We start from the raw sequence: 14,584 nt of genomic DNA, 5'->3' as shown, positions 1-14,584 counted from the left end.
CGCGCAGCAGCCACCGGGAGAACGGAAGACCCGCCGCGTCAGGGTTTACGGTCCAGAGCGATCCGCTCAGGTCAGGCTGAGGACGCACCACAATGGCACCAGTGTCTTTATTATTAGGCTCGGTCCTCCAGACCGGGGGGGGGGGGGGGGGGGGGGGGGGACCGGAGCCCGAGCCACACTTCCTGCTGTCAGGTCGGCAGAGAGAACCTCACTCACCCAGAGAAATGCAAGCAACAGGTGCCCTGATCCCCTGATCCCCTGATCCCCTGATCTCCGGATCTCCCCAGCACCTCTCACCTCACCCTCTGTTGCAGTGCTTGAATTTGCAGTTTCGGTTTCTCTCTTTTGGTTTCTTCAGATGAATAAAGGGAGTCAAAGTGCATAAACATTTATTACCGTGTAATAAAGGATAGTGTGCTGTTGCTGCTTTAAAAAAAGGTTCCAGAAAGAAAGAAAATGAAAGCAGAGAAGTGAAACATAAGGCCCAAGGACCAAAACAGGTCCGCAAAACCACCAAGACATCCCAGCTGGCATTCAACTGACCTTAAACGTTGAAATTTAGTTGAAATAATGTTGGTTGATGAAAAACATGAATTCAACGTCAAAACAACGTTGACAGTAAATGGTTGAAGTTGTGTCGTAAACTCACTGTGGATTCAACATTGAAATATCCACATTTTTTAAACTTATGCCTAATCGTCAGTATTTTTAAAATCATGACTTCTAAAAATTTAGCTGAAATATGTCAGTTGAAAAACAACGTTGTTTCAACATCCAGACAACGTTGATAAATTTACCACTGGAAAAAATGTTTGTGAATGTTAACCCCGCCTTGTATTTCTGTTTCTTTGATTCTGCTTGTTTTCATTGTCTCGTAAAGATAGAATTATGTCTAATAAAAGAGCCGCCCAAGCGGTTAAATCTAGTACGTAATTCCATCGAATTGTGAACTTGGGTGAAATACAAAAGAAACATCTTTAAAATCACCACTTCGTTTCGTGTGTATTGCACTGTATTCCAGGATAAGTAGTTTTCTGCAAACCTAGTGGTCACACTTTAAACAACCAGTGAACTAATAGCTCAACATGATGCTCGCTGAACAGTAACTCATGAGTTCGAATCCCGGGTTTGACCTGTCTGCAATGAGGAGCAGAAATGATTGAAAGAATATACCTGAATCTCAGACAGCAGGCCTGGTAGTCAATTTAATTTTAATTTTTCTGCACTTTTGCTGCTATACTGCTCAGCTGAACGAAAACCAACATTGATTCATGGTTGAAGACATGACGTTGAAATAACGTTGTGATTTCAACATTGATCAGATTTGCAAAATCGAAACAAAATTCAACGGTTATTCAACATTGATACCTGACGTTGATTCAACAGTGATTCAACGCTAAAATGCCAGCTGGGATTGTTCACATTTCAAAGAAATGGCCTCAGACGCCTCAGTCACGCTGCTGCCACCTGCAGGTCAGCATCGTTATTACACTGCCATTCTTATCTGTTATTATCAATATTAGCTTCTGCAGCAGGACGCCTCGCCACCACCAGCCAGGCGTCTGCCGGTGTTACTGCCTGTCTATGATGCTGTCTGGGGGAGAATACCCATACAGGAAGTTTTTTCACTGTATTTTACAGCAGCAGGTTTCTTTGAAAGTGGCTTAAAGGTGCTGTAGGCAGGATTCAGCATCTCCACCATCTTGCTTAGGGTTACCTAAGCAAGATGGTGATTTGACCCATCTAAGATGGCGATTTGAAACCCAGCACAGCCAATCCTGTCCTGTTTTCTCTGACATCACGCCCTTACGCAAGTTAAGCCCCTCCCACAAGAACGTGCGACGAACGCCCCTCGACCAATCACGGTTAGAGCCTCAGGGGCTCTTCTGATTGGTCAAAGATACCTGGAGCAGTCGAGATTCCTTTTCAGCTCAGAACAGAGACAGATGGAAACGCTGCGCCCTCGCAGTAGTGCAGTTATGCTACACTCCTAAAGGATTATCAATGGATACTCTAACATTTAATCCAAAGAAAACACAGAAAAATTAGCATTGACTAGCAAAATCCTGCCTACAGCAGCTTTAATATTGAAACTGTCATCGTTTTCAGTGCTGATTGTTTGGTTTGGTGAAAATAGACGTTTTCACACTCTGCACCACAGCAAGAAGAGTTGGGAGCCTTGCCGCTGGATCCCAGCGCCGCAGTGAGGACCTCAGATGCTCCCTATAGAGGATGTAGGTAACAATGCAGAACAGGCCGAGGCTTTGAGTTCTTATATTTTGTTCTTGGTGAGCCGAGCTGCTCCCAGTGTGACGTAGTCTGTGGAAGCTGATTTAGCTTTGTGGAAACACCAAAAGGAACTTGAGGATTTACTGGTGCCAGCGCTGGTTTTGGTGACCGGTGTGATTAGACTGAGAAGCAGAGTCCGCCCGGCCCAGCAGGGGTTTCAGACCTGACCAATGGGAGCCTGGAGAAGCCGTCTGAGCTGAAGAACAGCTGCTCGTGGCTGCAGGAACAGCCGGAGACGCTTTGAGTCCTCGGCCGAGTTCAGCCTTGGACATCACCGCGGAGAACTGTTTGTCTCCGCCCTCGGGCTTCCGTGTTCCAGATGTTTTGTCTCGTAGCCGTAACGTCTAGAAAGCAACGCGTAGCGCGACTTTAAAGAAAACTCCCCGACTGAAGAACAAAATCAGGTGACTGTTTCATCCGCCGGCCTAATTCCTTTAAATAGACTGTAGGAAACATTTCCATTGTCCTGCACTGTCCCCCGTAGAGCGCATTGTATAGACTCCTGCCAGCGGCTATCAGGACACATCAAACATATGTCAAACATAACAGGAAAATGCAATCAGTGGAGTGCTCGGCTTCAATGGCGTCTTCCGACGCTCAACAAGCCATTGTGCGATGAAACAATGACAGAAGTGTGAGGATATGGACACTTATTGGACGGCGGCGTTTGAATGAGGTCACTGTTTGGTTTGCAGGGATATGAGGACCGTGTTCCAATAAACACGCTGTGAAATACAACCCGGTGGAAGTTTTTAATCCTGCAAACACTTTCCTCTCTGGGTTTATCTCTCTGTCTAGTGGGAGCAGCAGACCTCCTGCCTGCAGCTGTGTGAGGCCTTCAGACCCCGCCGGACAGCCTGCAGCAGGTCCCACGGTCCTGACCGGGTCGCTTCTGGGGCTGGGAGGAATATGGAGGGAGCCGCTACTCAAACACTGACGGTTCACGTTGATTTTCAGCAAACCTGCCGGTGGTTGTGGGACTGCTGACTCGGTGGATTGCTCCATTTATCAGAGGAGCTTGTCTGACGCCAGTGGTCCATTCCCTCAGCTACCTGAGGACCTTCCGCTTCCTTTCACCCAGGTTTTAAAAGTGAGCCAGAACCATCTAAAGCTTTCAGCTCTTCCACATCACGGACATACTGAACTCCTCATGTGCTCGGGGCGCTGTCCACAGTCCTGCTCAGCTCCAGGCCTCCAGAAATAGCAGAAGCTCTCATTATTTACAGCTGAGGGCTCAGATGACCCACATCTCCTCCTGTCCCTGAACCCACCCCTTCATCTTGACCCCGCAGGTCACAGAGTCGGATCCGAAATACACTCCGCTCCGAGTGAAGCGGATCCACTCGGTGTTTATATGAACCGTTTACAGTCCGCTTCACCTGCAGTCTGACTATACGGAGGATTTTTGGGTCCATGTAAATATGGCCAGTATTTAAAGCTAAGAAATCTTAATCAGCACTTTGTGTGTGTGTGTGTGTGTGTGTGTGTGTGTGTGTGTGTGTGTGTGTGTGTGTGTGTGTGTGTGTGTGTGTGTGTGTGTGTGTTCTTGTATTTCTATCCTTGTCGGGGCCAAATGTCCCCACAAGGATAGCAAAACGTGGAACGACGTGCCTTGTGGGGACCTTTTTCCGGTCCTAAGTAGGAGAAACAGTGTTTTCTTGACCATGTTGTTGTTACTGAAAAAAGTAAAAGTGCAAAAACATTTCTTTAGGGTTAGGCTTTGTTTTGGTGTGGGTTAGGGTTAGGGTAAGGGTCAGGGTTAGGGGCTAGACATGAATGGGAGTCAATGGACGGTCCCCACAAGGATAGAAATACAAGACTGTGTGTGTGTGTGTGTGTGTGTGTGTGTGTGTGTGTGTGTGTGTGTGTGTGTGTGTGTGTGTGTGTGTGTTTTGTCCAGCATCAAAGCAGCAGAATGAAGTGTTGCGGCTCATGTATTGCCGGCTCCTTTTGATGATATGGTTTCTTAATTTATATTATTGGGTTTGAACGTCGGAACACGAGCGAGAGAGACAAACAGAGTCATCTCGTAATCAGACACCAAAAACCATCTGCACACCCTCAGCTGGCTCAAACGGATCGGGGTGGAAGTGTCCGAGGCCTGAAGATGAGACGTCCTGACGCTGCTGTTTAGGAACAGCAGCTCATCATTTCATTATCATTCCATCATGACAGCTTGACAGTTTTCTCTGAGTGTTTTCTGTAAATGCAGAAGAGTCACATCTTGGGGACGGGACCTGGAAATGCTGGCCCAGCACCCTCCTGCAGTGGACCGACTCGCTGCTGTCTTCACAGAGCTGGAGGGAAGCGTCTGGCGTGGGACTCTAATAACAGGAATCACTCTTTATCTGAAATGGAAACAGACTTGAGGAGTTTTACTCACATCCATCGGACTCCTTATCAGCTGGTAGTGCTGACCAATTCCCAAGGAATTTGCTCCTCCAAAAGCTCCATTCTGAAATATACATGTTAGGAAAAAATTAAAGAACAGTAAAATATCAACATATTATACTTAGATTTTTAAATTCCAGCAGATCTTTGGTTTATTTACTGATATTATGTTCATGACCTCTGTGTCGACTCGGCAGCAGTCGACGGTGAAACGCCCTGAACAGCTGGAGCCATTGTTCCACACTGTCTGTCTTTCCAATTAAAAAGTCCTCTGTGTTTTGTTGGTACGCGGCCTAAGAACAACAAGTTCCACTGTATCTCAGCTGCAATCTGCTGTTTGACAGACGGCGTCACTTCAACAAAACACAACATCAGTGAAACTGTTACCTGGAGAGCCTGACGAGGGGAAAACAACAACAACAACAACGACAGAAACCACCAACAACAAGGGCAAAATAGCCTTTAATCACATGATGGATTATTGAAGAATAGATTCTTTTTCTAGAGATCATCATGTGATATATGATACTGGATAAATTGATTTATCCGACCAAGCCGTCTTCTCCTGTACCGCAGATATTGACGACAACCCAGGTAGAACTTTGTGGAGATTGAACACAAAAGTAATGACTAAATCAAAATTGAAAACCTAAATGAAATATGAAATAAAAAGGTTTCCAGAGGGAAATGATGACTGGTTGACTCAGCCGCAGCATGAGGTACTCGAGGTAGAGTAAAATCATTCTGTAAAACACAAACTGGTGACCTTCATCAACAATTGAGAGATCCTGAGACATAACAAAAAAGAGAACCAAAACCAGAAACATCAGATAAAATATAAGCAGGAAGAGATCAAATTAAAATAACGTAGAAACAGGAAATTGAAACAAAAATAGAGATAACCAACAAGATAACATCGCTGAGTCAGGAGCAAAGTCAGAAAAACTGTCTCTGATAAAAATGCAAAAGCAACAAGCAGACAATCTGATTTACGAAATAAGAGATTAAAATTCTAAAACGTTAGATTACGAAGAAAATGACTTTCAGAAAAGAACACGAGGGCCTGTTTACACAACCGCACCGGAGGCTGAGCAGCACCCTGCCTCAAAGCTGCTGAACCTCTGACCCCTGACCCCTGACCTACAACCTTTAACCTCTAACCCAAACCCAAACCCCTGACCTACAGCCCTCAACCTCTAAACTTTGACCCTAAGCATAACCTCTAACCCCTGACCCTCTGGTCTGGATGGCTCTGCCTCAGAGAGTTATCAGGTCTTCAAGGCTGAATTAGAGCCAGTCCTTCTTCTAGCCGACAGTACAACATTACCAGATGTTTGAACGACCCCTGGGTGGAATGAGGCGGGGAGTTCTGATGTTACCAAGGAGGGAAAAGTTATTTAGAGTGTAATTCATGCAGACCTGCTGTGATGCCGACTGTGGACTACAAACTCTTTACAGTCATTCAGCACTGGACCAGATTCTTTCTCCACTTATACAAAAAGACCAGACCGAACTGGTTTTACAACAAATGGATGGATGATGGATGAATGGATGGATGGATGGATGGATGGATGGATGGGTGATGGATGGATGGATGGATGGATGGATGGATGGATGGATGGGTGATGGATGGATGGATGGATGGATGGATGGATGGATGGGTGATGGATGGATGGATGGATGATGGATGGATGGATGGGTGATGGATGGATGGATGATGGATGGATGGATGATGGATGGATGGATGGATGATGGATGGATGGATGATGGATGGATGGGTGATGGATGGATGGAGCCTCTCTCCTGGCCCTGCTGACAGAACACCCTCTCTCCGGCTCGGGTTGTTGAGCAGCTGCTGTCGGTCTGGCTGTCTTCCCGCCGCCGGTGCCCGGGCCCTGGAGGAGCGGCGGGATGATGGCTGGATGGTCTGAAGGTCACGTCCAGCAGCGCTCCATTGTCAGCCGTCCTCTGGGAGCCGTTTCCAGCTTCCTCCTCACTCGCTTGGTGCTGGTGGAAGAAACTGAGTGTCTGACATCCTGGCATTGTCCTCTCACCGCCGCCCGCAGGAACAGACCCTGCTCCACACTCTCTCTGTTTTGCTCGGATACTCAGCCGTGTTTAGCTCATCTTTATGAGCGCGGCTCAGAATGTGGCTGCAGAGGAAAGGACTTGATGACACCCAGGTCAGAGGTGTGGTGGATCTGTGGTCCTCAGCTGTTTGGCTCGGACTGAAAACAAACCCCGGAGGTGAAGCCTGTTACTGAGAGCTGCTGACGAGGGTCTCTGACCGCTGAGGCCTCGGCGGATGAACCTCTGTGACACCCTGCTGAAAAATTTGGTCAAATCACCAGAGAAGTGCCTCTGTGTCTTTCAGCTGATGAAGGGTCAAAGGTTAAACATGAAACCACTGGAACTGATAAAAGGTTAAAAAATTCTTAAATATGAATTAATTTGGTGCCAAAACATCATAAATATGCATTTAGTCCCAGAATAAGAAAAGCAACCACATGCTCTGCAGCTTTCATTGAGCTGTCAGCACACACTCACACTCACACTCACACACACACACACACACACACACACACACACACACACACACACACACACACACACACACACACACACACACACACACACACACTCGCACTCGCACACGCTCACGCGCACGCGAACGCTCACGCACACGCACACACACACACACACTCTCACACACACACACACACACACACACGCGCACACGCACACGCACACGCACACACTTTTTTTTTGCCCGGCACAAAGTTCATGTTGACCAAACCGTCATGCAGCAGTAATGTCATTTGTGTGTTTGCACAGTGATTTAGGATCCTGGCCTGAAGCACCTGCTGTCTGCAAAACACAGACAGAACCTGATATTCGCGGTGTAAACTTTATGTTTAGCTGTATGGAACAGTAAAGGATGAAACGGATCGAGTTATATAAACTGCTAAAAGCTCCTTCCTCCAGCTTTACAGCGAAGCAGCTTGAATCATAAGAACACCGAACGTCTGCACTTCAGTGAGAGACTCCAGAAAACCTTCCCTTCGTGGCAGAAAGGTGTTCAGCAGGTGTTTCTTCACGATGACAGCAAGACAGGACTCAACATTCAAAACTCCACATGAGTAACCTGGAAAGATCTCTCTCAGTCAAGGAAAATGTAAGCCCCACACATCATTTGTCTGTGTGTAAGGAAAGAAAGAGCATCATTCCACCATCTGCAGGGTGGAGTATGAGAGCCAAAAGTCACGTGACCGTGGTGTCAAACGTCACCTCGCTGTGAAACAGTTTTTGTACTCGAAAGACATTTTTTTTTTGTAATTGAAGGAATCAGAAACCACACTGAGTGTGTCTGTGAGTCGAACCGATTTTGTGTGTTTGTGAGGTTGTGGCAGGACTTTAACTCCATAAATGAGTGTTTCTTCACACACAGTGCAGGCTGAAGAAGACATGAATTCAAACAGGAAATAAGTCAAAGACAGAAAAGAAAGAGACTGTTTTCCGGAGTGGTCTTTGTGTTTCCTGTGGTTTTTAGTCGTCTTCCCCATTTCAGCTGTTGCGCCCTTTATCACAGATCTTCTCACTCGTCAATACGTGCACGTCCAGCAGAGGGCAGCAGAGCTCTGCAGCGTCTCTCCAGTCAGCGCTGCATGCTGGAAGGTGTGTGTTGACTCTGAGCTCTGGTGTGTGAGCAGACTCTCCCTCCAGCTCTCGCTCTCTGCATCTGTGTCAAACTGGACAGAACTCCCTCACCATCAGCTGGTTCCCCAGTCAACAGTTTTCCTTTTAGGAAACATGTTTTTACCAGGAAGGCTGCAACAGTAACAAGCTGTGCCACGCTTCAAAAAAATCTCTCCTTTAAAATAAATAAATCACATTCCTGTTTCATCAGTTCACCTTGAAACAGATCAGTTCTGGAGCCGTCTAGTCTCATCATGAGCCTGTAATTTGCTGACAGATATTCAGATCTGATGTGGAACATCTTGACTCCAGGTTGTCTGAGTCACGGTGTGAAGGACACGCTGCCTCGACTGAGCTGGGAGGACTCATCTGACTCACAACGCCTTCTGGTGGCTGTCGTCTGAACTGGGCTGACTGAAGCCATGGAGGAGAAGGGTGGAGTTCTGTGTGAGTTAGCCTCACCCTGCCAGCTGACCTGTCTGGAACATTTACAATCCTAAAATCAGACATTCTAGTGCAGTGTGGACGGCTTGACGGCTGGTCTTTGGCGCTGTGGGGGCTCATCCAGGACCTAAATACAACGTAAACAAGGGGAGTGACAATCTCTGCTTTCTTAACGGTTCACTAAGCTACCCGAGAGAAAGTTAGACTAGATTAAAAGAACTATTTCATCATTGATTAGGATTTGTTAAAAATAAACACATCCTCAACATAATGAGCTAAAGATGTCCCTGAATTTAAGACTATCAGCAGCAGAATTCTCAAATCTGCCACATTCATACTCAACTCTGGGAAACTCACATCTGGAACTGAGGTGGAGAGAAGGGATGAGGTGGTCCAGGCTTGGAGTCTAGACTGTCCTGGAGGTGGTCCGGGCTTGGAGTCTAGACCGTCCTGGAGGTGGTCCGGGCTTGGAGTCTAGACCGTCCTGGAGGTGGTCTGGGCTTGGAGTCTAGACCGTCCTGGAGGTGGTCCAGGCTTGGAGTCTAGACCGTCCTGGAGGTGGTCCGGGCTTGGAGTCTAGACCGTCCTGGAGGTGGTCCGGGCTTGGAGTCTAGACCGTCCTGGAGGTGGTCTGGGCTTGCGGACTGTCCTGCAGGGCTTGGATCTATGGCTGTAGCTCTGTAACTTCATGAGACTCACTTTGCACCACTATGGTTCCTTCTTTCTGTATGAAGATGTAATTTGCAACAATGTATCGTTTTGAATGACGTCATCATCTAATTTGACCTAGATATGCAAATGAGTCTATATAGATTACAAGAGGATGTCATTTGGATGTCAGGGAGGAGTTGGCGACAGTGTCAGTTTTTAAAGATTTTTTTTGTGCAAAATGTAATAAAGTACATCATATTTAATATAATCATTCAGCATTTAATGTAAATATTAACTGTCACGCCCACTCCTCTGCCACTGGGGAGTGGGTCTGCCTTGCTGCTCTTCCTCTCCTCTTTCCTGTAGCTCAGCAGGCTGTGTGGCGGCTCATCAGCTTATTGGAGTCACCTGTCCGGAGTGGCCTCGTCTGTTACACCTGTGCTGCTCCCTACTGAAGCTGGCTGCAGCCCACTCTCCCATGCTGGATCGTCGCACTCCCTGAGTCAGTTTGCCCCAGTGTTCCGGTGCGTCGGACCCTCTGTTTCTTGCTGATGCTGACCCCGTACCGTCTCTCCTTGATCAGAACCACGTCTGTTATTTCTTCGCCCGCCTCCTGCTCACCTGGCTGCCCTGGAGCTCAGTTCCCCGCCCGGACTCGTCTCCTGGACTGAACCCCGCCAGGCAGCTAGAATCTCCGACCTGTCCACGGCTGCTGGGGAAGCAGCACCCGCCGCAGACCCGTCCTTCGCCTCTGGCTGGAGCTACACCACGTCTCTCCACCCTCAGACTCGGCCGCCGCACCTGTCCAATTAAAAAATCAGTAAAATCCAGACTTCTGGTGTTGGTTTGCTTTTCTGCACCTGAGCCTCCGTTACACGCCCCGTGACATTAACATTATTTCACAATTATGCGCTTTTATTTAAATCACTTTGACACTGTCATATGTAACACAACTCACCATTCAGTTTAATTCAGCACCAATAAGGTTCCTTCTTTCTTTACACAAACTTCATGTCAGCTCAGCTGGACTTCACAGGAGGGAAAACCAGGCTGAAAGCAGTGAGTTACAGTTCCATAGCAGCAGCACACCAGACAAATTTACCGGTATTTTTTTTTTCAGCATGAGAAATACAATGTGTGTCGTGAGTGCTTGACAAAAGACCGAAATGTGTGACTGTCACGCTCAATGCGTGAGACCTGAGCCCTGCGAGTTTGCATGAGGCCGACTTGACTGTATCCCATCCTGGAGGTGGCCTGGGCTTGGAGTCTAGACCTCCTGGAGCTCTGAACATGTGGACAGGACCAGGCTGTCTGCAGACATTGCCAGTCGAAGCAGAAGGACTGCGGCTATGCCAGCAGCTTGAGGCTCAGGTCTGCTGCTTCCATCCAGAGGAGGCTGTGTGGGTTAAAGACGACCGCTTGAAGCCCGCCATTCTTCCACCGAGCCGAGATGACAGAGCTGGTCCCGGGCTCGGAGCCGGCTGAGAGAATCACTCCGTCATTACCTTAGTTCATACGAGGCTATATAGCGTGCTGGTCTGCATGGAGCACAACATGGAGCCAAGGTGTGTGAAACCATCCCAGAGAGCTTTCACCAATTCCATCCCACGTCTTCAAAAGGAGACAAGCTTTTCCGTCCAAGAGTCCCTGAGGTCTGCTCCCAGGGGAGCAATAGCGTGATACCTGCACATCCAGAGCCCCCGACTCATATGTGGCTGTCCCAGCTCGTCATGTCAGCAGCGAGTGGGGGATGGAGACAGGCCTCCTCCTTCTCCTCAACAACAACGCCTCAAACACGTGGCTGCAGAGCTGGACAGCTTTCTGCATGTCCACTGTTACGCTCACACTCTAAACCTGGCCGGCCAGCGAGCGCTGACGCTGCCCGCTGCCGCCCGGCTGCTGGGTGGAGTCAGACGGATCGCCGCCTTGTTTCACCGCAGCACCGCCACCAGCCATGTGTTGGAGCAAAAACAGCCCTATTCCGTAAGCGAACGGCTTCAAATTCATTTTAAAATACTAAATGTAATTCCTCATGTAGGCTGCTAGTAATATGCTTTTTCCCTTCATTTTATCAGAACTGCCTAAACACAGACTCAAGACCGATGCTTCAACCAGGTGGGTTAATGATATGACTGATCGTTTCCTTTCACAGCAGAACGCCGTCTGCGCTGCACTCCTCTCTCCTCAAGGAAGTGTGGGAGTTCAGGTTTTATTAGGCCTAATTTTAATACCAATACTGTTATCGAGATGTGTTTTTGATAGTGTTAACCAATTGGCTGGGTCCACTGTTGTTGTATCAGTTGTCTGGCTCAGAGGTTACAGGCTGACATGGACCAAAACTATTAGAGTTCACTAAAACTAAAACAAGGTGTGAAAAATATTTGAGTTAATATAAATAAAAAAATAAAACTAGACTTTACAATAGAAACAAAAGCTGAATGAAACAGTATTTTGTACACAAACTAGTTCAAACTAGAATGTGGCCCTCAGAGAGCGCAGACCTCCGGCACAGCTCAAATCAGTCGCCAACAACCAGAAGAACACCAGATATAATAAAACAACATTGTGATCGGGGTGTGATCGGAGTGGAGCGCTGCGGCGTGCGGCGCACGGAGCGGTGTGGCGTGCGGCGTGCGGCATGCGGCGCGGCGTGTGCATGCCTCACAGGCCCCCTGTCGGCAGGCCTGCCCAACTATGTGAAAGACTCCCTATCTCTCAATGATAAAGAATCATTTAAAAAATTCCTGGATCCAGACAGTGATCCGGATCATCACCAAAATGTAATGGACTCTAAGTTAGCCCAAGACCCACCTTTCCACAAAGTTTCATTGCAATCCGTCCATTACTTTTTCCGTAATGTTGCTAACAAACCAACCAACAAACCAACATAATTACATAACCTCCTTGGCGGAGGTATTGAACGATACAATGTCTTCAGTCCGTTTGACACCGGGTCATGTGTTCATTGAGACTGACAAGCTAAATGACTGAGTGAATCATTGAACCTGAAAACAAACCAAGTTGATTCATTTATTTTAACGATTCCAGTTCCTGTTCTCAACTCCTAATATCCCTACAGGTACACCATAAAGGCTAATGACGCTACCATGATAATAATCCATTAATCCACATAATGTGACGACGATGACCACACAGCCAGTGTTCTGTAGTGAACCGGTGCAGCAGAAGATCAGTTTACTATAACCAGATATTCAGTTTGTGTAAGTTTATTATTAGCCTATTAGGCAGAAGCAGCGCTCACTGACTGATCTGCTAATCTGATCTGATCTTCCTTGCTGTGGCCTCATACATGATTTTGTACGAACCATGAGTTACCTCTGCGTTCCAACACTTGCAGTAAAGTAGTATTTACATTTTTGGGCTATAATTAAACCTTTGACAATGATAACTCAGATACAGTATTAAAATCTGTCTTCAGAACACAAGAGCGTCGGTCGGGAATTGAACTCCGGTCGTGGCATTAACAGTCTGCTGAGCTGTAAAGACTCCTCTCACCCAGCAGTCTGATCTGATCAGCACATCCGGTTCTCTCTGCTGTCCTGTAACAGGCCATCGACCAGCATGTCCGAGGAGGAGGTCGACCAGCAGACACAGAGAACAGAGAAGAAGATTCACATCAGAGTCCAGAGCAGGGCCGGGCTCCTGGACAGAAACAGTGCTCCCTGATGGCCAAAGAGGGAAGATCCTCCAAAGATCAACAGAGGGATGAGCAGGAACCAACTGTTGAAAGAGACACCGCTGTTGTGAAGATTGCTGTTATGCAATATCCGGCAGGTCCTCTGCATCCCAAAACATTCACATTAAATGCAACGACTGCTACATTAACAGGTGCTGCAGTGTCGGCTCCTGTCAACCACATAGGATACATCCCAAAAGTTCTGAGGGGTGGTGTTGAGCCGCATTTTGTAATAAACATCCAAAATGTAATAATTAAGTCATTTCATTTTGTAATAAAGCTGCATTTCGTCATAAACTGCCCCAATGCGATTTGTAAGAAACATTGCCACATTTTGTAATAAGTTATTACATTTTGAGAAGTTTATTACAGAATGCACTTGCAACTTTTTTATTTTCTGCAAAATGTAGGAACATGGTGCATTATGTAATAATTCCTATTTTCAATGTTCGTCAAACAATAACCTCCATAAGCAGGGACAGAACTAAAGCATGCTGGACAGGGACTCTCCAGGACCAGGGTGGAGACCCCTGCTCCAGACTGGTTATCTGCTCTTTCATTACAGATTATTTATAGAAAATGAAGCACGTACATTGTCAGCCTATTATCATTTAGTATTAGAGTTTATTTAATCTTTTTTCTGTTTCTGAATCTCGGGGACAGCGCCCGAGCGATTAGATACTTTCACTTCTGTCCAGCCTATTCCCCAGCTGGGCTGATACACTTTGGGTTCCTGCGTGGGTAGAGAGGGAGAACCGTTTCGGCCGTTTGTCCACGGCGAATCAATCAATACTGCACTCTCTTTCAGGGTTCTACCCTCTGAGACTCCACCCGCTGTCAGCGGAGCGCAAAGCGCGCCTTCGGCAGAGGAAGTCAACGTGTCCAGAACATTTTGCTAATTTCGTGAACGGGCGCAGAGCAGCGCAGTCACGCCTCCGTGCTGCCCACGCAAAATGGAGGAGAGAAAGTGGGTTTAACCCAGCTGAGCATAATTTCACCAATCAAATGAACACCTCTCCTCATTTTTAAAAGCACTGCAGTGACGCACACTGCTAAATTAACATGATTAAATACATTTTATTTCCTGGCCGCTCTTCCACACCCCAGACTGAGGGGAATCAAGCTTATTTCTGCTTTTTTGTGTCACAATTCAGGTTCAGATGCACATAAATAAAAAAAATGAAAATGAAAAACAATCTGTCTTGTACCTTTAAAGTAGAACTGTGCAACTTTTTTACCGCAATAAATGTTTTTCAGAATCCCTGTGGGGGTAAACAAAGACTTGACACGGTGATTGGCCGGTCCCTCCACTCCTCCCGGGGTCTGTCTTGAAAACAGTGCTTGCAATTTCAGAGGATCGACGTGATCTGGCGAGAACAAACCTGCTGTACGGCACTCAGACGGGATTACAAAGAC

The sequence above is a fragment of the Salarias fasciatus genome (genome assembly GCF_902148845.1).
Source record: "Salarias fasciatus chromosome 7 unlocalized genomic scaffold, fSalaFa1.1 super_scaffold_4, whole genome shotgun sequence".
Taxonomy (NCBI): domain Eukaryota; kingdom Metazoa; phylum Chordata; class Actinopteri; order Blenniiformes; family Blenniidae; genus Salarias; species Salarias fasciatus.
Note: the sequence above shows the minus strand (reverse complement) of the source record.